General features: G+C 37.1%; 1 protein-coding gene and 1 long non-coding RNA gene across 7 annotated transcripts in view; one reads left to right on the top strand and one right to left on the bottom strand.

The window, feature by feature from the left end:
• The window catches only part of LOC127456130 (uncharacterized), a 113,733-nt gene that overhangs the window by 25,716 nt on the left and 62,732 nt on the right, over positions 1-25,285 (bottom strand). The gene's annotated exons all lie outside the window — the stretch shown is intronic.
• LOC127456128 (semaphorin-6D-like) overlaps positions 15,509-25,285 on the top strand; it is a 29,332-nt gene continuing 19,555 nt past the window's right edge. For 3 of the 6 annotated variants that reach the window (XM_051724469.1, XM_051724468.1, XM_051724466.1), the window contains exon 1: positions 15,509-15,646. The gene's annotated coding sequence lies outside the window, so the exon portion shown is untranslated. The other 3 variants (XM_051724471.1, XM_051724470.1, XM_051724467.1) reach the window with 2 other exon arrangements.

Below are 25,285 nucleotides of genomic sequence, written 5' to 3'. Positions count from 1 at the left end.
CCACCACCTCTCGTTTTCCCCGTTAACTCCGCAATGCGATCCGCTCTGAACAGCTGAAAGCCCGGCAGATGTAACGCGCTGTCCGGAATGGCTTCATTCAGCCAGGTTTCTGTGAAGCACAAGGCAGCAGAGTTTGAAAAGTCCTTGTTTGTGTGGGTGAGGAGATGTAGTTCGTCTGTTTTGTTAGGAAGAGAGCGGAGATTCGCTAGATGAATACTCAGCATCGCTGTTCGAAAGCCGCGCTGACGGAGCGCCTGCTTGTCTCCCTCGCCTGCATCTCATAACGTATTTAAACAACACAGCCGTGCCTCCGACTAAATGTCATGGTAATATGAGTATTATTATTTGTTTATATTTTTAATTGTATTTATGATCTAATTTGTGTTGGTATTTTTCCACCTGTTGTCTTAGAGTGATTTTTAACATTTAAAAATGTTTAGATTTGGTATGATTTTTTTGACCACTATGATTTTCGACCACTTATTTTGATTATATTTTCATTTTGTTTGAAGTGTAATTTGAACTTAGAAATATTTTTTTGTTTATTTTTTCATGTTTCAATAAATGAATTTAATTTTTCAAATTAAAATTCAAAATCGACGTGAAGTGCGTGCCGATACAATCACTGTTAATACTAGTCATGATTTGTGTGTCAGTAGTTGAAAAATATTAATAATACTTAAATTCTCCATAATTTAGCTTAGAGTAAATCCAAATTCTGATGAGAACCATATTTTCCATGCATTTAACACGAGTGTGTCACTGTCATAGAAATATGCCTGGCATTCAACAGGAACGCAATTACTGCACAAAAGAACATAACTCCATATTTCTATTCTTCCTATTCATTGCAAACAGTCCATTTACACTTACAAACTTCTTATGAATGTGCTGTCTTTGTTTATATCGCTGGTGCTTGACAGGGAATGGACTATATAATAGGACACAGACGGTACTGAAGAAAAGCCTCAGAATTAAGTTGTACTTGACCCAGCCCATTAGCACTTTGCATGTGCAATTTTGCCAAAGCCTAGGCTTTGTGCATGCTTGCATGAAAATACCAAAACTTCACGGCTATGCCCATTGACTTAGTGTGTATGACTTATGCCCAGTGCTGTGCTAAGTGCTAGCGCTCTAAAAATATGGCCCAATGTTTCACATTTACACATATAATCTCGTGGCTGTACTTTCAAAATGGCGTGTATTTTAATGTTTATTACCTTGCCCTGTGTACTTCCATTGTAAGAGCCTTACTGAGGAGTAAGTCAAAATAATTTTCCGTAGTAATAGACGAAATACCACAAATGGTGTCAGTGGACCTTAACTTGTATTGAACCTGCCATTTGTGACATAAGGCAACCCATCAACACAGTATTTATGTACCAAAACCCTCTAGAGTTAGCAGGAGGCAGGGCTGTACATTTCCTGAGCAAATGAAGTTATGCAAACAGAAGAATCAGTGTCTTTATCCTTTTGTTGTCTCTGTGAGGAAGCAAAAGTGCAAAAAAGAGACTGAGCTGATGCCGATGCTGTGGGAGATAAAATGACCCCTGGAACATCTTCCTGTCTCATATTCTCACTCTTTTATTCATTCAGCAGTTTACTATTTATCACTTCTTCAGCTCTGCCCTCACAGGCATCCCACCACCCAGACTGCCCCAAATCCCCTCACAAATCCCCACTCCAACATTACCTCATTTACAAAAGCAAAGTCAAGACAAAAGTGCACGTCTCTGAGCTGTGCCGCCTTTAACATGCAAGATGCAGCTATTGAGGAGACAGAGTGAGGTAACACTTTATTTGGATGGTCCCAAGTAGATATTTAACTGACTATAATTGACTTATCAACTGACTTGCTATAGCTAGTAAACAGTGTTTCAACAAACATTCAGTAGACTTTCAGTAGCCTGTATATAGATCTCTATTAATGACCTACTTACATTATTGTTGAGAACACCAGTTCATTAAAAGGTCATTAATAAAGAACTATATAGGCTACTGAAAGTCTATTTAATGTTTGTTGAAACATTGTTGAAACACTGTTTACTAGCTATAGCAAGCCAGTTGATAAGTCACTTATAGTCAGTTAAATATCTACTTGGGACCATTCAAATAAAGTGTTACCCAGAGTGACACCATTATGAGCTCATTTACCTCAGAGAATGTTTCCTTAAAGGAACAGTTCATCCAGAAATGAGAATTCTGTCATCATTTACTCACCCTCCAAACAAAAATGTTTTTCCAAACCATATGTCTTTCTTCTGTGAAGATGTTTAGCAACAAACTCAGAAGTCAAAATTATGTCTGTAGTAATCGGCAGTATGCCACAGATGCTGTTGATAGAGCTTAACTTGTTTTTAATCCAGAATATTCCTTTAATATTCTTTTAAATTTTGGTCTGTTTCTCACATAAAAGTCATATGGTTTTGAAGACTTTGAATCCCTGGACTGTCCTTTTAACCATTTGGTTTTGTTTCCAAATTGTTTTGTTGCTTCCTTTATTATGTTAATCATCAATCAAGAAAACAGATTTGCCAACTGCATCATGCCAGAGCAAGCCTGAGAGGTGTTAACCTGAAAATTAACCTCTGAAAACATTCATAACCGGCAACAATATAATGACTATGTGTTACAATATTTTCTGGTCTCTCTCTTTTTCACATATAAGCACACAAAGTGATTTATGACCTTGCAGGGAACTGGTTTCTAAAATCCTATTACATAGTACATGAAGTCCAAGCTTCTGCCTAACAAAGATTTATTCAGTCATTTAAAAGGCAATTATCTCCAATAAGGCTTTATAGCTCATCCTGACCAAACAGGCCACTAAAACAAATGTCTAATCTCTCTCTCTCTCTCTCTCTCTCTCTCTCTCTCTCTCTCTCTCTCTCACACACACACACACACACAGCAAATTTGTGACATATGTTGCTGTCCCAGCCCCGCAGGGGATGTACAAACCCTCTGATGATGAGTCTATCAGGAGGACCCCTGCAGCACACCCTTCAGTCTCTAGTTCTTAAGAGGAGAGTTCAAGCAAAATTAATCATGCATCATTTACTCACCCTCATGTTTACTCACATGTATGACTTTTTTTCGTAAAAAAAAAGAAAAAAGAAAAAGATGTGAAAAAAAAGGATAAATAAACCAACCTTATCTCATAGAATGAACATTACTATAACCACATTCAGTTTTACATGCCACTTTCTACATTTCGCTGCAGTTTCCTGTTGAAATTAACACTAAAGGGTGCAACAACAACTGTGCATTTTATTCACTTTCACAGAAATCACGGGTACTATGGCTGTTTACGACTTTATAAACACTTATTTTTCGTTCTGTTTCTCACACCCTGCTTTTAAAACCTGTTATTATATCAAAATACTTTTACTCTAACACATGATTTGAAAAACTGTACATTTTAACTCTTGTATTACAGACCCATCTACGTTTAAACACGTATTCCAATGTGACTAACTTCCGCGGTAGCTCACCTGACAGTGTGTTGGAGAGTGCTGGTTAGGTTTAGGTGTTGGTTAAAGGTATCAGTGTCTGTTTTGTTCACCTCTCATTTATCTTTATGAACACTATCGGTTAGGTTTAGGTGTTAGTTAAGGGTAAGGATGTCTGTTTTGTTTACCTGTCATTTATCTTTTAAGACACTATTGTTTAGGTTAAGTTTAAAGTTTTAGGTTAGGGAGGTACAGTATGTTTTACTCATTAAAACATCCATCTAATATGTACCTTAAAAACAACGTCTGTCTACATAATAATTTTACTCACTTTTTGGCGCCCCCTGCTGGACATTTCACTGGGAAACTGCAGCCAAATGTGTAATGAATCATGTAATTTTGCTTTGTTATATTTTTGCCATTGTCACTTAAATTTGATGAGATCATGCTGAACTAACTACCACAATAGCACCATAAAAGTTGTCTATATGACTGGTGCACTATATCCCAAGTCTTATGAAGTCATGTGATAGCTTTGTATGAGAAACAGACCTAAATTGAAAGGAATATTCCAGGTTCAATACTTTTTAAGCTCAATCGACAGCATTTGTGGCATAATATTGATTACCACAAAAATTAATTTTGACTTGCCCCTCCTTTAAAAAAAAAAAAAAAAGACAGAAAAAAAGACAGAAAAAAACCCAGAAAAAAAGCAAAAATTTGGGTTCCAGTGAGGCACTTACAATAGAAGTAAATGGGGCCAATCCGTAAACATTAAAATACTCACTGTTTCAAAAGTATAGCCACAAGACATAAATGATATGCATGTTGACATGCTTTTAGTGATTTCTGTGTAAAGTTATAGCCAATTTTACAACTTCGTTGCTATGATGATGTAATGTCAACAAACCGTAAAACGACTGTAAAAATGATGATTTAAACAACTTTACAGCTCAAATAATACACAAGTTTTAACAGAAGAATTAATGTAAGTGCTATTATAAAATTATAAGCTTCACATTTGTGTGTTTAAATCCTCCAAAAATTGACCACATTCACTTCCGTTGTAAGTGCCTCACTGTAACCTTGATTTTTGCTTATTTTAAAGAAAAGGAGGGACCAGTTAAAATTATATTTTGTTTTAATCAACATTATGCCACACATGCTGTTGATTAAGCTGAACTTGTATTGAACCTGGAATATTCCTTTAAAGGAATATTCTGGATTTAATACAAATTCAAGCTCTATTAACAACATTCATGTCATGTTGTCAATTACCATAGAAAATAATTTTGTACTTATTTAACAGTACAAAAACAGATGTGTTTTTACAGTCTATTGGGCAACTATAGCTTTCCCCCTGCCTTAGCTCTCAAATCTCATTCACACAAGCACATATACAGAAATCAGATATATGGCAATATTTATAAAACACATATATGAAATATATGCACAATTGCACATATACTGTATATGGTTTTCACTTATATAAAAAGTCACATATGTGTACATATATCTATAGAACACATGTTTCAAAATACTACAAAAAAGGGCAGTTTTCATATATGTAAAATATATTTTTCCAAATACTTGTAGAATTTGAATATGTACATATATTCAATATATCACCTATAATGTTGTTTATATGTTCATATGGCCATATATCAGATTTCATATCCAAACCTGGCACCACAAGAAGCATAATGCCAAGTTTGATCAAATGTCCAATGTCAAATCTGATGGACTCGTTTTGTGACCAATCACAACACCCATTTTGAATATGAGCAAGATTTGAGAACTATGGTGCAGTGGAAGATTTTCAGCAAAAAACAGCACACACGCAAAGCTAATAATTGCCTTGAGAAGCTTTTCTGTCATTTTTTCCCATCCACCCTTCACTGTATGTAAAAGAGCAGTGTTACGGAAATTATAACAAAGTTTTCATTTTTAAAGCAACTTTTTTACAAACGGGATTTGTTTTATTTCTTTGTTGCAAGGCTGACATGACGATACCTAATTGATCTGTTACATATGATGTCACTGTTAGACCGTGCTGCCATGTTTGTGAGCAAAATTCCATATTCCTTCAGTGTGCTACACTGTGCCATCCGGCAAAAGCTGGTGAAATTTTAGTTTTTATTTATAAATATTGAAAAGGTTATACAGCTGTTTAATTACCACAGCCAAAATGTTATTTTTCTTTCACAAAAATTATATCTTTCAAGCTACACACCTAGTCCAGTTCAATCCAGTTCTTATTTTGGCCTGTTTCAGCCATGCACGACACACTCACACACATGACAGACACCACTTGTATGAGATATAAACACTTTCTCACATACTCTCACACCAAAACAACAGATTTTAGCTGCATCAACTGGTGCAGAGAAGGCTTGTTTGGACTTGCTGGTTTAAGTGGATCTGGTAGACAGACCTGAACTGTTTGTTAATGAGAGGAAGGGTTATCAAGGCTGGTTTGTGCTTGCCTATACAAATATGCCCACTCAACTGACTTACGACAGACACATACCCTTCACATCATAATACACAAAACATTTGATCCCCTCATTATTCACACTACTTCACTTCCTCTCTTACAGCACAGATGTACAGGAACATCTCTATCGCAACAACTAATGGTGGAGATATACAGTGGCCATTTGTACATTTTTTCAATGCTGTTTATAATTTCCGATAACCCTAACGTAAAACAAAACGCACTGTGGTCGGTCACTTTACATGTCAATCAGATAATCTCTTCTTGTCTAAGTGCGCAGTTCATGACCAGAATACGGACCAGATTTTATGTCACAAGTAAAAAGTCTGGCTATGCAAGACTACCGTTATCAAGGCTAGATAAGAGCAGCTGAGCATATGACATTTTCTAGGAGAATGAGATCTCTAAAAATGAAAATTATTTTGCATATAAATTTCATGGCAACAAGTCAATAAATTATGAGCAGGAATGTCATTTCCTGTCTAAAAACTGTTGATTCGCACGGATGCTGACATATCCTTCTGAAAATTACCTACGACAGCGACTATGAATATGATTATATGAGGTTCTGCGATAGCATGATACATTCATAATTAATGCAAGTGTCAACAAAAATCTCCAGTTCTTGTGCCTTGGTCTTAAACCATAAACACATCCTGTTTGCTGCTTCCTGTTTGGATGTAAACACAACCTCTGAGGGGAATTGTGTTTCTAAAATAGTCAAAGTAGAAACTAAAGAAACAAACGGGTAGTTTTTAATGTTTGAGGGGGTCATGATTGTTTGGAGGTCATCTACAAGGCCGTGTCTAAAGGGATAGGACTCTCTAATAGGGTGGTTGACCGCAGTTACAGCTCATTGACCCAGAACCATGAGAACACTATCACTCTTAAGAGCGTCATTGTTTTTGTTGGCCGATATTGGTCTCCCATTCAGACACTCACTTCACAAAATTACTCCTCTGGGATCATAGTATATATGTATGTATGTATGTATGTATGTATGTATGTATGTATGTATCTATCTATCTATCTATCTATCTATCTATCTATCTATCTATCTATCTCTCTGTCTGTCTGTCTGACTGTCTATCTGTCTGTCTGTCTGTTTGTCCATATGTCCGTCCGTCCATCCATCTGTCTGTCCATCTATCTAACTGTTTGTCTGTCCGTCCGTCCGTCTGTCCATCCATCTATATGTCCTTCCATCTGTCTGTCTTTATATCTGCTGTCTGTCTTTTTGTCTGTCCTTCCATCTATCTATATATATGTCTGTCTTTCCATCCGTCCGTCCATCTGTCTGTCTGTCCATCTATCTAACTGTCTGTTTTGTCTGTCCATCCGTCTATATGTCTGTCTGTTTGTCTATCTATAATATATATCTGTCTGTCTGTCCGTCTGTCTGTCTTTCTGTCCGTCTGTCTGTCTGATTGTCCGTCTTTCTGTCTGTCCGTCTATCTGTCTGTCTGTCTGTCACCTACTAAGTCTCCTCATGCTGTTGTTATTAACAATAGTGTAATAACTTTCTCTAAACATGACCCAGACAATATAGAAACATCATATATATATATGTTTAAATATAATAATATAATTGTTTATGAAGGTAAACTTTATTACAGCTGCTCTTTGAAGGCTCTCCAGGAAATAAGTGTTCGAAGAAAGCAAAACTCGTCGTCTGTTGAGGAGTGTAATTATGGACCATTTATTGTGTTCAGCTGTGTGAAGTATTTTGAAGGGTTACATGCCAGAGCAGTCGGTCGTAGCAGGAGTAGCAGGAGGGGTCGGGCTGGTCCAAGCCTGGTTAAGCCTCTCACACTCTCTGAACTCTCAACATTAAATCGCTGAATCATAATCTCCAACACAAATAACACACCCTCAGCGCACGCGATTTCACCAACAGGCCCTGACAAAAAAAGCATTTCCCATGATAAAATAGGGCGTGAGGTAAGCTGTAGGTCACTGTGACATTTACGATTACTGTAAAAACAAAACTCCCCACTGCAAAAAAAATCATTTTCTTAATAAGTACTTTTTCCAGTACAATATTTAACATCCTTGAAAAAAGATAATTGACCTGAGAAGCAAAATTGTGTAAGATAATATATCTTGAAAGTTTTTTCGTACCCCATTAGCAATTGTTTTCCTATTTTAAACATAAATCTAACCTAAGATAATCTAAGATAATGAGGTTTTTGCTTATCCTACACAGTTTTGATTCTATAGTAACATTTATTTTAATAATGCCTAAATATGTTTACTGGAAAACAATAAAAAAAAAACTTAGTTAATAGTTTTAAATAGTTTAAAAAGTTTTATATATTATTTATTTATTTATTTATTTATTTATTTTTGCTGTGCCCTCTTCTGTCAAAGAATTACCCTGATATTCGTTCAAAATGTAATTTATCTAGATTATTTAATTTACGTATTGATGGATGTTTCTTCCCTTGAATATATGAAACTGTCCGAATGAATTATCTAAACACTATCACATAGAAATTCACCATGACATTATGACAGAGCGAGTTATGCAGTCTGGGTGTCAAGCAGACGGACTCGAAGACTCCAGACCCCCCCACACCCCACCTCCCCACACACATACTCACATGCACACTGCCTGATTAAGAGCGTGTCTGTGGCATGCTGCAGATCTGGGCTCCATTTGTCACACAAGTGTTGCACTTCCACAGCCCTGTCTCTCTGTCTGTCTGTCTCTGTGTGTCTCTCTCTGTGCCATCTGTTGGGGCCGGCCAGTACTAAATCAGGCCTGAACAGTGAGAGTAGATGGGCTGCAGAGGTCTAAAGGCTGACCCTTCAACCCAAACTCCTCTGCAGTGCACTCAAAATGCTGGAAGTGTCCATCTCTTCCCCTCTGCCGTCAATCTCACGCACACACATACTGTAACATTATGATTCTGCAAGGCCCCGGGGCACCCAACCTCTTTTAAGGGCCCCCATCATTACATTTGCGAGATGAAATGTCCAAATAACAAGAAATCACATTGTGAAAAAGTAACATAAAATTGCAATTGCGAGATATAAAGTCACAAAAGTTCATGTTCCAGAAGTAAAAAATCCCATTAATTTTTTTCCATAGGCAAATTCAATTTTAATGTTAACTTATAAACCTTTAAAGATAGACCTACCGTGAGCTCCAAGGTTGTTAATCCATGCTATATACTTCTGTTGAAGTCATCAGTCTGCATTATTTCAACTTCATTTTTTAGAAATCGTGTTTAACAACTTAAAAAAAGCGTACCAAAAGAGCTCTGCAGCGACCGCCCACTCGCATAACGCACTGTTAATTAATCAAATCGGTCTCCCTACGCTATCAAACTAGTTATATATTTGCAAATATCTGAATATTTTGCAATATAATTCAAATATATTGTTTCTTTACCTATAATCAACAACTTAAAATCAAAAGTTTTCCATTGTTTTTAGTTCGATTACATAATTCGCAATGCTTCATGGAATTGTAGTTCATTCCCTCATTTTTAATATTTTTTGCTTCAAATTAATGTTTGTACCGTTGTGATTCACTTTGGAGCTGGTTGATTTGGTTCATGGCTTAAAACTCTTTTGTGAGCCACTGTAACACATTCAAGCACTGTTCATCTACAGTTGAAGTCAGAAATTTACTTACACCTTAGCCAAATTCATTTAAACTCAGTTTTTCACAGTTACTAACATTTAATCATAGAAAACATTCCCTGTCTTAGGTCAGTTAGGATCACTACTTTATTTTAAGAACGTGAAATGTCAGAATAATACTAGAGAGAATGATCTATTTCAGCTTTTATTTCTTTCATCACATTCCCAGTGGGTCAGAAGTTTACATACACTTTGTTAGTATTTGGTAGCATTGCCTTTAAATTGTTTAACTTGGGTCAAACATTTTGGGTAGCCTTCCACAAGATTCTCACAATAAGTTGCTGGAATTTTGGCCCATTCCTCCAGACAGAACTGGTGTAACTGAGTCAGGTTTGTAGGCCTCCTTGCTCGCACATGCTTTTTCAGTTCTGCCCACAAATTTTCTATCGGTGTGAGGTCAGGGCTTTGTGATGGCCACTCCAATACCTTGACTTTGTTGCCCTTAAGCCATTTTGCCACAACTTTGGAGGTATTCTTGGGGTCATTTGGAAAACCCATTTGTGATCGAGCCTTAACTTCCTGGCTAATGCCTTGAGATGTTGCCTCAATATATCCACATACTTCCTCAAGATGCCATTTAGTTTGTGAAATGCACCAGTCCCTCCTGCAGCAAAGCACCCCCAAAACATGATGCTGCCATCCCCATGCTTCATGGATGGGATGGTGTTCTTCGGCTTGCAAGCCTCACCCTTTTTCCTCCAAACATAAAAATAGTCATTATGGCCAAACAGTTCAGTTTTTGTTTTATCAGACCAAAGGACATTTCTCAGGACAGATCTTTGTCCCCATGTGCACTTGCAAACTGTAGTCAGGCTTTTTTATTGTGGTTTTGGGGCAGTGGCTTCTTCCTTGCTGAGCAGCCTTTCAGGTTATGTCGATATAGGACTTGTTTAACTGTGGATATAGATACTTGTCTACCTGTTTCCTCCAGCATCTTCACAAGGTCCTTTGCTGTTGTTCTGGGATTGATTTGCACTTTTCGCACCAAACTACTTTCATCTCTAGGAGACAGAATGTGTCTCCTTCTTGAGCGGTATGATGGCTGCGTGATCCCATGGTGTTTATACTTGCAGACTATTGTTTGTACAGATGAAAGTGGTACCTTCAGACATTTGAAAATTGCTCCCAAGTATGAACCAGACTTGTGGAGGTCCACAAATTTTTCTGAGGTCTTGGCTAATTTCTTTTGATTTTCCCATGATGTCAAGCAAAGAGGCACTGAGTTTGAAGGTAGGCCTTAAAATACATCCACAGGTACACCTCCAATTCAGTATACCTCCTATCAGAAGCTAATTGTCTATACTTGACATCATTTTCCGGAATTTTCCAAGCTGCTTAAAGGCACAGTTAACTTAGGATATATGTAAACTTCTGACCCACTGGAATTGTGATATAGTCAATAAAAAGTGAAACAATCTGTCTGTAAACAAATGTTGAAAGAATCACTTGCGTCATGCCACGGTCCAAATCACTGAGATCAAATTTTTCCCCATTCTGATGGTTGATGTGAACATTAACTGAAAATCCTGACCCATATCTGCATGATTTTATGCACTGCTGCCACACAATTGGCTGAATAGATAATTACATGGATGATTGTTGGTGCCAGATGGTGATAATGGAGGGGTGAGTTTATGCATGCATGCAGTTGTGAGGGTGTGTGTGCACCCCTGAGGAAGAGATCGTTGACACTTGATTGACATATAACATATAACATATATATATATATATATATATATATATATATATATATATATATATATATATATATATATATATATATATTTATAAATGTTTCAAGGAAAGTGTATATTTTAGGTGTAATGGCTGTGTGTATATATATTAGCATTTTTAATCACCTTTTTGCTTTTTACTTTTCAGCTTCATCTATATGTTCTCTCTATTCCTCTCTCATAAGATCACCTGATGCTAATGAGTTTATTAAAGGCAAAATCAACTGGGTTAGTAGAACCATTTACACTGTTAACCTATTACCCATAGGTAAGGAGTGTTATATTCTGAGGCTGTCCAATTCCATGCAGGATACGTTGGTACTCTGTGTTGTTTCTCTATAGTTATAAGTGCATGTATTGTCTGATCATTAAATCTGCTCAGATTTCAGTGAACTGGGAGTTATCGACTGCCAAGATCAAAGATAATATTGACATTTAGATGCACTCATGTGCATCACAGAGCAAAATGTATGCACTTATAAAAACCTTATGACCAGGGCTGTAACAACCCCCCCCCCCCCACCCCCATCTGACTAAACGCTGTTGACTGTGGAGACTCAGCTGCATGGCTGCTAAACCCTCTAACCCTCTCCCACATTCTCTTTGTTTCACTATCAGTGACAACGTGCTAATATTCACCTAATACACAATGCAGCAAAGAGTGAATCTGTAACCAATTCACACAGCAGCTTATGTTAATATTTAATTAATCAACAAACAAGTTTGAACTGCTATATTCATTCCATATATTTGATTTTCACTGATGTAGATGTACAGATGCAAACAATGAACTTTGAAACCTTTGATCATAGCTGTGTTTAATGTACAGATTAAGAGAATGGCTGTATTTGGAATAGCATATTATCATACTACTCTTATTATTACTGCATTATATAGTATGTATGCTGTGCACAATATGCACATTTTATATACAGTATGCATAGAATGACCTACACTGAAAACCCTAAGTTGACTTTACTCAATTGATTGAGTAAACTTGATCCCTCAATTGAACTAAGTAATGGCACCTTCAAATCTTGTTCAGTTCACTTAACCTGGTGTTCATATAGAATGAACTTAACAATTTAAGTTAAGGTAACTAGATGCAAGTAGACTCAACTCAGATTTGCTATTTAAATGTTGTTTCTACTTAACAATTTTAACTGAATTAACTCAAATTTAGCTTATACAATAACACACCTTAAATAAAGATTATAACTGAATTCTAGTTCAATCATAAAGTTAACTTAATTCTTCACATAAATGCATATGCCTGTACTTCAGTTGCACATGCACAAGGAGAACTGAGACAGAGTTAACATGATCCAACTTGACCAAAGGGGACACAGATTACTCGAATGCAGACATCACACGAAACAACTATTTAAACATCTATTAATTTTTAATAACAACTATTTAATTGCCTCCATAGGTTCCCTATGACCAAGAAATCATAATTAAATAATTAAGGTGCAAGGGATTATGGATATTCCCCATAGTCTCAACATTGAACTCAATAGTTTGAGTTATTAACACTTAAAATCTTAAGTCTCTTGATTGTTTTTTTTTTTTTTTTTTTTAAGATAAATAAGTTCAAGGAGCATAGATATTTGAGTTATGAGCCCAAAACTTGACATTTCAAGTAGTGTTTAATTAAGACAAAAATAGGGTTTACAGTGTACCACACTGGCCAAAATGTGCAGTATGCAGAGCACACAGCGTGGAATAATGTATACTGTATCCTATTTTATAAGATGTACATATTTCAATTTAATAACAAATTCCCATTAAACTGAATTGTAATCTTTAAAAGAAAAACAAAAATGTAATATATTTTTTATATAATTAATTTTGTTCAAATTAAATATTAAATATATGAAATATTAAGTATTAAAAAGTGCATATTTCCTGTGACTGATCAAATAGAAGTTATATCAGATGCGATTTTTAACGTATTATTCTTGACTTCCAAAGTCATTTCCAAAGTCAAATGTTAATACATGGCAGAAAAATGGAAAACAACTGATTTTATGATGATAGCTGGACACTGCTTGCTTAATTAAACATGCAATGCAATGAGGTCATATGACAACAATTTATACTACCTTTTGAAACATTTATCATTGCATAATGCATGCTATTTTACATGATATTTTTACATAGTAAATTTAGTAGGCAGTATACAGTTTATGCAGTGCAGTATTAAGAAAATATTCAGTTAGTTTCCCATTTCTAAAATAGCGAAAGCTTTCTATGCATAGCCTCCATAATTAAAACCGGTTCTGAAAGGTTGTCAGTGAAAGTGCATGGGGTGCACTCTTTCAAAATAAAGTCTTTTCACTCATCCTCTTTAGCCTCAAGCGGAAAGTCAAGATTTCCTTCCAAAGTTCCAGTTCCTAGGAGTGTGGTTCGATGTCCTCCCTCCCAAAACAGTTCTGTGGAAAAGATTTAACAAGCAGCTTACTGCGCTGGGGGGAAGGGATTGGGAAAGAGAGAGTCAGGGTCACCAAGATGTGAGGGCCCCGTCTCTCTTACACACAAGTGATTCAAGATTCAACAAGCTTTATCGGCATTGCAAAAAGCATTTACATTGCAAAAGCATTAATAAACAAGGTAGATATCTATATCTATATACATATGTTTATATATATATATATATATATATATATATATATATATATATATATACACACACACACACACACACACACACACACACACACACATATACAGAAGCCCTGAACCGCAAGGTGGAAAGAAAAAAAATAATGGTGAAAAAAAAAAAAAAATAGTGTCTCAGTTCCTTCCTGAGCCGAAGTCTTACATTTTTTTCTCTCTTCCTAAATTTTTTTTTCTCTCTTCCAAAATGTTTTTTTTTTCTCTCTTCAAAAGATTTGTTTTTCTCTCTTCAAAATTTTTTTTTTCTCTCTTTCAGTACAACCTCAATTAGGCACTTGCAACTTCTCGTCACTGCAATTTCAAATCTTTGCGTCTTGACTTTTGCAACTATTTTCGCGATATATCTGATGCATAACTAACTTGTGCACTTGCAAACTCAGTGTTGGTGAGAGAGAAAGGTGGGGCAGGGGGAGGGCACAAAGGAGTCGTTTTATAGGTTGGTGCCTAGCCAAAGAAATCTGACTTATTTTGTACACGATGTCACGACCATAGACATATAAATGGTCACGACACCCACGGCCTTAACATTACCAAATGTACCCCTACACTTCAAAAGGACAGACATAATAATAATTTCTCCATGTTTCCCGTTTTCCTCAATACATTCCTTCGCTTCCACCATGTAACACTGAGCTAACGGCATAGGTGGTTTAGAAAGACCAACAATTTCAAACAAAAAAATAACTCCAGTTGTTACACGACAACCAATGCCATATCAAACATATGTAACCTGATTTTGTCTTGATTAAGGTTTGCAAACCCTTAAATAAATAATAAATATATTATTATGTATGTATATATTATGTATATAGCAACAAAGAAAGCTTTAAAAGCATAAGATTACATGTTTACTGATAGTGGCACCTGGTGGCCAAGGTTGGTACCGCATGCATTTTTTTGAAGAGAGAAAAAAAAAATTTGAAAAGAGAAAAAACAAAAAATTTGAAGAGAGAAAAAAAATTTTTAAGAGAAAAAAAAAATTTGAAGAGAGAAAAAAATTTTTTTGAAGAGAAAAACATTTTTTTTTTGCAAGAGAAGAAAAAACATTTTTGAAGAGAGAAAAAAAAATTTTTTTGAAGAGAGAAAAAAACATTTTTTGAAGAGAGAAAAAAAACATTTTTTGAAGAGAGAAAAAAACATTTTTTGAAGAGAGAAAAAAACATTTTTTGAAGAGAGAAAAACAAATTTTAGGAAGAGAGAAAAACATTTAAGACATAGGCTCAGGAAGGAACAGAGACACTATTTATTTATTTATTTATTTATTTTTTCACGTAATGTTTTTTTTTTTTTTTCACCTTGCGGTTCAGGGTTTCCGTACACACACACACACACACACACACACACACACACAGTAAAGGTCTAACTAACACTCCGGCTGGAGAAAGAAAAAAACAGCCAAGCAAGGAAAAGCAGCCAAAAAGCACTTGTACTAGGGAGAGGGAGGGATTGGAGGAGGGATCAGTGCTGTGGTTGGCTCTGCTTATGGACAGAATTCGGATGGATCGAGTTACACCATTTGCGGTGCAGTAGTTTGTTTTTCTCCCGCTCAGCATAGACAGCGAGAGACACTTTCAGCTTCACTCAAGAGTTGTTGCGAGCCAAATAGCGCAAAGAGAATCGCGGATTCAGATGAGGTGAGTTGATTTTTGCGCTGGACATGCATCGTTAGGAGTGTCCGAACCTGTACAAATGGGAAAGAGAGAAAGAATCGACGAGAAAAAGATTTCCAAAACATCAGAAGTGTTCTTAGGTGCAGCACAAAAATAGAAACGGAGCTATTTTTATTCACCCTGTTGCCAGTTCACTTCGATTTGGATCGTAGTGTTCACTGTTTATACGTCGCGCGCTCTTAAAAAGTTCTTCATTCTGAACACTCGATCTAGTGAGGTAATTACTTAGTTGGCTTTATTATTTGGTTTGGTTTTGGTGAAGTGAATGACTGGGGGATGGTGGTGGTAGTAGTAGTAGAGGAGGAGAGGGAGGAGGGTCTTGGTGCTATTTGATCGGTGCGCTTTTGAAGATCACAAAGCTTTCAGAGCCCAAGGACAAGCTGGACGAGTCTCGAGGACTCCCCGGAATTGTTTTGCGTGATTCGGATAACACAAACACATGGGGATCTTCTGGGTTTATGGACCGGGCTGCACACGTGCTGTCTAATCTCCACTGGATTTAATAGCGTGAAACACTTTGGAATATAACGCGGAGCTGAGAGTGTCGTAGTCTATAGTCTACATGCTCGTTTGGAAAACATTCAGGTAGGATTTCTGTTTTCCCTTTTATCACTTTTGTGTGGAAATGTGATGTCAAACAGATGTTGGATATATACATATATCAGTTAATTCATAACTACTGGTCGCACTTGGTTTGATTTAGGTGACTTATTGTATTTAGGACCTTGATGAAAGAAAGGCGTGTAATACTATCACATCGTGTTGATACAGTGTGTTAATAATAAAAAATAAAATAATAATAATAAAAAAATAAACAGGTGCATAATGTGCATTATTTTATATAGCCTATTCGATTTATTTTTTTCTTTATCAGATAAAAATAATAATAAAAATAAATAAATAAATTTAGGTTTAAAAATAAAAGACTTATATTTAAAAATATTGTAGTCAAAAACAGAGCTGGAATAAAAGCTGATTTAAGCATTCCATCTCCCAATAGTATCGTTTGTGTCTTTTAATGTAATAAACGAGATAGATGGGACAGGTTAAATCAAATAGTATGACTTATTCTGCGTAGTGCGCATGTGAACCCTTCTGTCCCGGTGAGCAATTAAAGTTGGTACTAGGAGTAAAAAGATTTAGTGCCATAAATGCATTGAATTAACCTTTGCCTTCCACGCTGGAAGGTGCATGTCCTATAAACCGATACGATCTTTTATATTATGGAAATAATATAATAATGATAATCAGTAACTTAATAATGGCTGTTGGGATGGGATGCTGGGTGTAGAGTCCGAGAGAGAGAGAGAGAGAGAGAGAACACATCAAGAGCAACGCTCTCTCTCTCTCTCTGTGGGTTTTGGAGCCCATTTCCCAGCAGAACCCATTACCGACCGACAGTCCTGCGCCTCTCACAGCTCTCTGTTGTCTTTATGCATTTACTGCCAACTGAAGAGATTCGCCACGGGTCCACTGTGAATGCATTTGATTCACATGCCCTGTATAGAGAAAGCGTTTAGGTCCGGTTCCGAAACAGAGAAAGCGTTTTGTTTGGAGATGCTTGATGAATGTTCCTCCGCTCTGACGCGCAAATAGCGAAATTTGTGGGACTTTAGCGCTGCGCTGTGATAAACACACATGCGGCAAAGCAGAATGAGTTTGGTAAAGGAATGACAGCCCACAGATGAATACATAATTTTTTTTTTTTTTTTTTTTTAAGCAATATTTTCTCGCTTTGTTCGGTGTAAATACAAAAGTTTGCTTGTGGCACAGAGAGTCCAGCACAAGCAAGGGAGTCCGAGGAGTGTCTCCTCTTTATCTCTGTTGAACCTGTCAACCCTCTTTCAGAGAGAGCCAGATTACATCAACATCTTCTGAAACTTCACCATGAAGCAGTTTTAGTGTTTGTGTGAATAAAGCCTGTTGCAACAGCTGGCCTCATTGTGCCCACTAAGCCCATGGCACTGCTGCTGTCTCTGTTCAGCCTCGGTCAGACTTGAGGAACTGATTTAACCTTTGAAACATGGACCTTGAGCCTGTCCATTGTTCCCTTCACACACACACACTGGCACACACCTACAAGAGAGGGATGTGAGGAGTTGAGTTGCACAGGTGGGGTGGTGACTTGGAGCAAGAATTTGGGACTTCTCAGCTGTAATCCTGCTGTAAACAACTTTATGAATTCAGTGCTCTAGTGTGGGAGAGCTGTAATCTCAGCGTTAGACTCTGATCAGACTCAAACCACACAAGTTGAAACTAGTGATTAACTGATATGTTGTTGTTTTTTTTATTGCAGATGCCTGTATGTAGAGAACAGAGTGAATGATGCCTGATATAATGCCTATATCCATATATAATTTTACCATAAATAATCAACAGAAACCTCTGTTGCCTTGACCTCGCTGACTGCACGCACAAATGAACATTCAGCACAATGTGTTTCTAATTTCACGAATGAATCACCCATTGGTGCAATTCTTTTTAATGAGTCAGTCAAACATATTGGTGACTCAAACTGAATTGATCACAGGAGTCATGGACAGAATCAACTCACTTCCTCACTGAATTGGCTCTGATGACTCACTCGCTCACTGAACTGCAGGTTGTTATGTCCGACTTGAAATATATCGAGAATAGGGATGCACCGATCCGATACCTGGATCGGTATCGGTCCGAACCCGATCCAAATCCGATACTGTGTGTTAGTCATGTTCATTCCTGTCAAGCTCCAAAAATGACATAAAAGAACCATAAAAACACCATTGAAGTAGTTCATATGACTCGTGCATTTTATTCAAAGCCACTTGAAGACGTGCGACAGCTCTGTGAATCACAAAACGTTGTGTTTAATAAGTAAATATATAATATGCACATGCAGTGCCAGCGCGCTATTGAATGATGCTGCTTTGTTTACACACACACACTTGCGGCTATTTTTAGCCTTCTATGACTGATATCTTACAACTAAATTGAACAAAAAAAGAGATCTGAATCCTTTAAAGTCCAGATACAAGTTGAATGTTTTTTGCAAAAAATCTACTGAACACTTAGACTGGAATTACTGTTAATTTTGCTGCAGCATTATCCAGTAGACTAGTTAACAATAAAGTTTTTCTTAATAGTTTGTACATTTATATTGAAATAATGTGTAGTTAAAGGTTTGTGTTTCTTTACATATAATTAGCATCACTCAGTGAGATATAGATATTCAAAACTGATTATGAAAAAACAACACTGGTATCGGATTCTGGTATCGGCCAACTGGTATTGGCTGATACTGAGATTTCAGATATCGGAATCGGATCGGAAGAGAAAAAGTGGTATCGGTGCATCCCTAGTCGAGAACCGTTATTGTGTACTTTTTTTTTTTTTTTTTTTAACTACAACATTTTGTGTGGTTTGTGAAATTAATGTCTGTTGTTCATATAACAATGTAAAGTTAAAGATTACTTTTTTAATAATGTTGTTTTGGCTTTTCAAGTTGTTAGGCCCAATTTCGGGTTGGAACAGCCAATTGTACAGTACTTTGGCCAATCGAGCATAGTTATTGGTTGATGCTGATCTCAAAATGGCCAAATATAGTCTGAATAATCGACTTGCCCAACTAGTTGAAGCCACACATGTCAAAACAGTTGAGAAATCTACTGTATATTTAGCCCATTCTAAAGATCATAACCAGGCCCATATGGAATCTGCACATAGAATTCAGCAGAAAACTCAGCAGATTTGGTACATCGCACATTTGTTTAATAAATATTTTAGCTAATTCAATAATGTTTTCAGCAGCCATTGAGATTGTAGTATTCTTAACACAGTTGAACAAATTTTTACCCGTTTAAATACATTCCGTGGAATTCTGCGTATTTTCCCTCACAAAATGGCCAACTATCTTCCAATTAAGCCGACTATCCGATTAAGGTATTTGGAACCACACATGTCAAAACTGTTGAGAAATCCATATTTAGCCCATTTTCAAGATCATTACTGTGCCCATACAAAATCTGCATTCACCGATTTCCGACAAAGTTCCTGCAGATTTCACAAATTTCAGCTCATCGTCCACAAATAGCATTTTTGTTTATTTAATATTTTAGCAAAGTTATAAGTATTTTCAGCAGCCGTAATAATGTAGTACTCTCAACTCGTTCAACTCATTTTAAGTGTTTAAATATATTCCGAAGATTTCCCCAAAAACAATCAGCGTGGAAATTTCGAAAGAGTTCTCAGATTCTGTTTGGGCCTGATCGTAACTCATCTATCATTTACAGCTTCTATTCTCTTACTCCTTCACCCACTTTCTCAGTATCAGGCCTCAGGCAGACCTGCAGGCTTCGTGTTAAACTACAGTGAACTTGCGGATTGAAATACAACTCTACAATTAATTGACATAATTCTCCCCTGCATTGGGATGCATAAAACTAACCTTAGCAGATCAGTGGCATTGATCCTGTCCACGCGAGTGTTTATTTCATAACATAAACTTAAGCCACAGAACATCCCTCAGTGTCACTGATCAGCTTTGTTCTTTTGGCTCTTATTGTCGCATTTCCTGCAGCTGGACTCCCTAGTGCTTGCGGGCGGTGCAGGGTGGATCTGTGCCTGCAGGCAATCTGACTAGAAACAACCTGCCAATACAAGCAGAATGCCAGTATCCCAGCCTCTTTCTAACTCCAGCCTGGGAAACGCAGCCAATAACATCAGCCATTGCGTGATTGCGTCGCATTGAGAGAGGCTGTTATGAGAGTAGTTGGGGAGCAGCTAAACACTAACAAGTTGCGTGACTAGCTGCTCTCTCTCCTTGCAGGGCCTGTCCAGACTCATACACTGGAAGGCAAGAATGGAAAACCAAACCCAAGATATTCAACAGAAAACATGTTGCGTTCTCTGTATATTGAAAAGTAATTCAAGACGGCTGACCTTTGTATGTCCTTTGTTTCTGTTTTGCATTAGGTTTCTCCCTTGCTCTCGTTGCCCAATCCTGCCATTTTTTTTTCATATGCCGGAATTATTGTGGTAGTGTAGCGTGTCTGTGTAGCTCCCTGTGGTGTTTCTATGAATAATTATGAGAGCTTGTAAGGAATTTTTTGTCAGCGACAATGAATTTATTCCAGGGTGCTGGAAATATCCCTCTTTATTTCTTGGGTGATATGCAGGCGGAGGAAATGATATGGTGCTGTGAAGCTGTGATTAGACTCTCAGTGGCATATTAAACCAGGGCTCCTGTTGTACACACCGCTTAATCCATACAGTATTTTCCGACTCCTCCGAGAGAGCCGGTCTGCTGATGTGTGCAGTCCTGCATGGATCAAGGATGCTCTTTGGAAAAGAAATTCATTTGGAAGTTTATTATGATCTGCACATTTTGGACCCTTTCACCTTTCACGTCCACAAACTGTCCAAACATAAAAGCTTTTAATATCTCCAGCACACAGGGGCATTGAAAACTTGTCACCTTCTCTTCTCTTCTCTTCTCTTCTCTTCTCTGATTCTCTTCTTTTCTCATCTCATCTTATTTTGTCTCATCTTATCTCTCCTCGTCTCATCTTTTCTCATAATGTCTCATCTCGTCTCATTTAATCTCTTATTAGCCACTTTTCCACTATCGGGCCAGTGCAAGCCAGGGCTATCAACTGGCCAGCCGGAGCCAATAGCCTCGGACCTCAAGCCGTAAGACCAAAATCGATCTGTGTTACCACCATCGGGCCAATAGCCCTGCAGCGTTACCCTAAAATCCACCCTTAATACACCGCCTTGATGCCAACGTCACAGACTTCGCCCATTTCACAAGCAAAAGGGAAAATCATGCTGTTATCTTGTTATCTATAAAATTGAGTTTAAGATAAATTTAGTAAGATAAATTAGCGATAACAACTAGAGCCTGACTGATATGGGATTTTTGAGACCGATACCGGTTTTAGAGGGGGAAAATTCGTGTGTGCGATATAGTACATTTTTGAGCTAGAATGAAAACAGACCTTTTCTATGAGGATTTTTCACAGATTTTGCACCGATATGACTATGCAAAGGTACTCAGAAGGCTGCTTTCTTAAACAAATATTTTTATCAAAGAATATTTGACATTATTATTATACATAGTCAACAAATTCTAGAAATGAACACTGAGAAAATAAATAAATAAATAAAAATAAAACAAATAGCTAAATAAACATTAGTACTGTTTAGTATCAGTCAAATGTTGACAATTAAAATAAAGAATAAATAAAAATAAAACAAATAGCTAAATAAACATCAGTACTGTTTAGTGTCAGTCAAATGCTGACCATTAAAATAAAGAATAAATAAAAATAAAATAAATAGCTAAATAAACATCAGTACTGTTTAGTGTCAGTCAAATGCTGACCATTAAAATAAAGAATAAATAAAAATAAAATAAATAGCTAAATAAACATCAGTACTGTTTAGTATCAGTCAAATGCTGACCATTAAAATAAAGAATAAATAAAAATAAAATAAATAGCTAAATAAACATCAGTACTGTTTAGTATCAGTCAAATGCTGACCATTTAAATAAAGAATAAATAAAAATAAAATAAATAGCTAAATAAACATCAGTACTGTTTAGTATCAGTCAAATGCTGACCATTAAAATAAAGAATAAATAAAAATAAAATAAATAGGTAAATAAACATCAGTATTACTGTTTAGTATCAGTCAAATGCTGACTATATTAATACTGCCGAGCCAAGATAAACAGCGGCAGTGGTGTTACACCGTATTCTGCTATACAAGTTCAGCTGAAACTTTCAACTGTGGAAAACCAGACTTTTAAATATTACATTTTATAAATGTAATGACTGGAATTGTTCGGTTGAAGGGGGTACCAAACTGTGAATCCTGAACAAAGCAGTTTGGTGAATATGTTTATTCATTAGCTTCCACTCAGCTGACAACAATGAAAGTAGCTACGTGATTAGCTAGTTAGCTATAAGCTCGTTGTCACGGAGAGTAAAAGACGGACGTTGTTTATTTTACTTTCCAGCATTGTGTCTCACCAACTAGGTAACAGCATAGCATGAAATCAACACTCAACAGACACATTCCACCACTGCACTGTTGTCTGCTGAGCTGCAAAATGATGCGCTGATGTTTACCTTTCAATCTACTACTTTACTGACGGCACTGACAAACTATAGCTGGCTAACAGCAAACAGACATGAGTGACATGGTTGTCAGGGACAGGGTTAATGTTATATAAGTGATGGGGTCATAGTTTATTAACTTTCCAGTATGTATTTCACAAACTAGTTAGCAACTTACCGTGAAGACACACAGCTTAACTCCGCCCTGTCTGCAGAACCACCGTCAGCTCAGAGTCAGCTCTGTAAACAATGGAGACGGAGTGTGCTCTGCTGGACAAACTATGCTATGACACAAATTCTAAAGCATTGTTTTCTGCATTATATGTTCTGAAAAAAAGTTTTCATATCAGCGCATATCGGTAAAATATACGCTGATACCGATATATCGGTGAAAGGCTAATATCGGCCGACTGATATATCGGTCGGGCACTAATAACAACTCACCGACTGTATGATGTTTCGAGTGGTCTCTACTAACAGAGGGATGATGTCCCAGCACACTGTCTATGAAAGTTCACCAAACCATGGGAAGTCATTTCTTTGGGCACCGCTTTGTCCATTATTTTAACGGATTTGTACTGTCCGTATTTGTATTTTTTTATTTTTTTTGCTGAACCTGTACCATTGTGCGCTGGATACATATCATGACAAGTTCAGCGAAACTCCATCTTTGACATTGGACCCGCCTCAATCCCTGGTTTAGCCTTGTTTGGCCCAAGGGAAATCGGCAGACAAAATGCCATTGGCCCCAAGAAAGCCCAGAGGAGGCACAATGAAGCCCCGGTGACAGTGGGAACACAACTGGCCCTGGCATGCACTAGCATGCCCTCATTTGGCCCGGTGGTGGAAACACGGCTATTGTCTCCTTTTTTATCTGGTATATTCTCTTTTCTCATATTGTGCTGTCTCTCTACTTGTCTCGTCTGTTCCAGTCTAATTTCTTCTCTTCTTGTCTTATCTCATCTTGTCACGCATTCTCTTCTCGTCTGTTCTGTTCCCCTTTTCTCATCTTGTCTCATCTCATGTTATCTTGTCTCGTCTGTTCCATTCTCTTCTTTTCACATCTCATCTCTTCTACTCTTATCTTCTCGTCTCATTTTCTCTCCTTTTTGTCTTGTCGCACCTCATCTCTCCTTCTCTTGTCTTTTACTTTATCCTCATCTCTCCTTCTTTGTCGCATATTGTTTCACCATGTCTCTTTCTCGTCTTGTCTCATCTCTTCTCTTGTCTTGTCTCATCTGTTCTATTCTCTTCTTGTCTCTTCGTGTCTTATCATGCCTTGTCTCGTTCTCCTCATCTGTTCTGTTCTTCTTTTCTCATCTTGTCTCTCTTCTTGTCATATTTCATCTTATCTTCTTTCCTTTTCTCATCTCATCTGTTCTATTCTCTACTTTTCTCATCTCTTCTACTCTTCACTTCATGTCTATTTTGGCTCTCCTTATCTCTTTCTCATCTTGTCTTATGTTGTTCCTCTTGTCTGGTCTCATCTGTTCTAGTCTCATTTGGTCTCTTCTTGTCTCCTCATGTCTTGTCTCTCCTCTTCTCATCACATCGCTTCTTGTCATATCTCATCTTCTCTCATTCTTTTCTTTTCTTTTCTCATCTTGCTTTTTCTACTCTTCACTTCTTATCTCATTTTGTCTTTCCTTCTCTTCTGGTCTTGTCTCACCTCATCTCTCCTTTTCTTATCTAGTCTGTTCAACTCTCACCTCATTCTGTCTCATCTAGCCTCTTTACCTCATCTTGTCTTCTCTATTCTTGTCTCATCTCATCTATCTTGTCTATTCTTTTCTCATCTCTTCTCGTCTTGTCTCTCCTCATGTCACCTTTTTTCTTTTCTTCATTTCTCATATAATCTGTTCTACTCGTCTTCTTTTGTCTCATCTGCTCGAATTGTCTCCCCTATTACTGTCTCGTCACTTCTCATCTTGTCTTCTTTTTTCTTTTCTCATCTTGTGTCATCTTTTCTCTTCTCATCTTATCTCATCTAGTCTTTCCTTCTCATCTTGTCTGTTATACCTTTCAATATTTTGCCTTAAAAAAGCCACAGCTATTGATCACATTATGGCAAAGCACATCAGCCCAGGTTTTCTTGCAGACAGACTGTAGAAAGCAGGGTCTATGGCAGCAACAGCAGAGCATCTCTCTTGCACTCAAGACTGTAGATTGTATTCATTTGGAGAACTTCCTCAAGCCACTTCCCATTAAACTAATCAGTTGAGAACTGATCAATCAAAAGCTAATCAATAACAGCAGGCTGGTGCAGGCAGCATATGCATATTACAGTAAGGAAGCAGGTGTGCCGAGCCGCTAATTGCACAAATGTCAATACTGTATGTGTTCGAGTTGTGGTGAGAAGGCATTCAGGAGATGTTTCTGTCTCTCTCTCTTTGCCAAGCTGTTTGTTGTCTCCATGTAAATTGTTTATATCCGTTCAGGCTTTGCTGGCATGAATAATTTGTGGCTTTATAAATATTTGACTTTACATATCTCATTAATTTGC

Source organism: Myxocyprinus asiaticus, chromosome 18 (assembly GCF_019703515.2).
Source record: "Myxocyprinus asiaticus isolate MX2 ecotype Aquarium Trade chromosome 18, UBuf_Myxa_2, whole genome shotgun sequence".
NCBI lineage: Eukaryota > Metazoa > Chordata > Actinopteri > Cypriniformes > Catostomidae > Myxocyprinus > Myxocyprinus asiaticus.
This window is presented reverse-complemented; position numbering and strand designations above follow the sequence as displayed.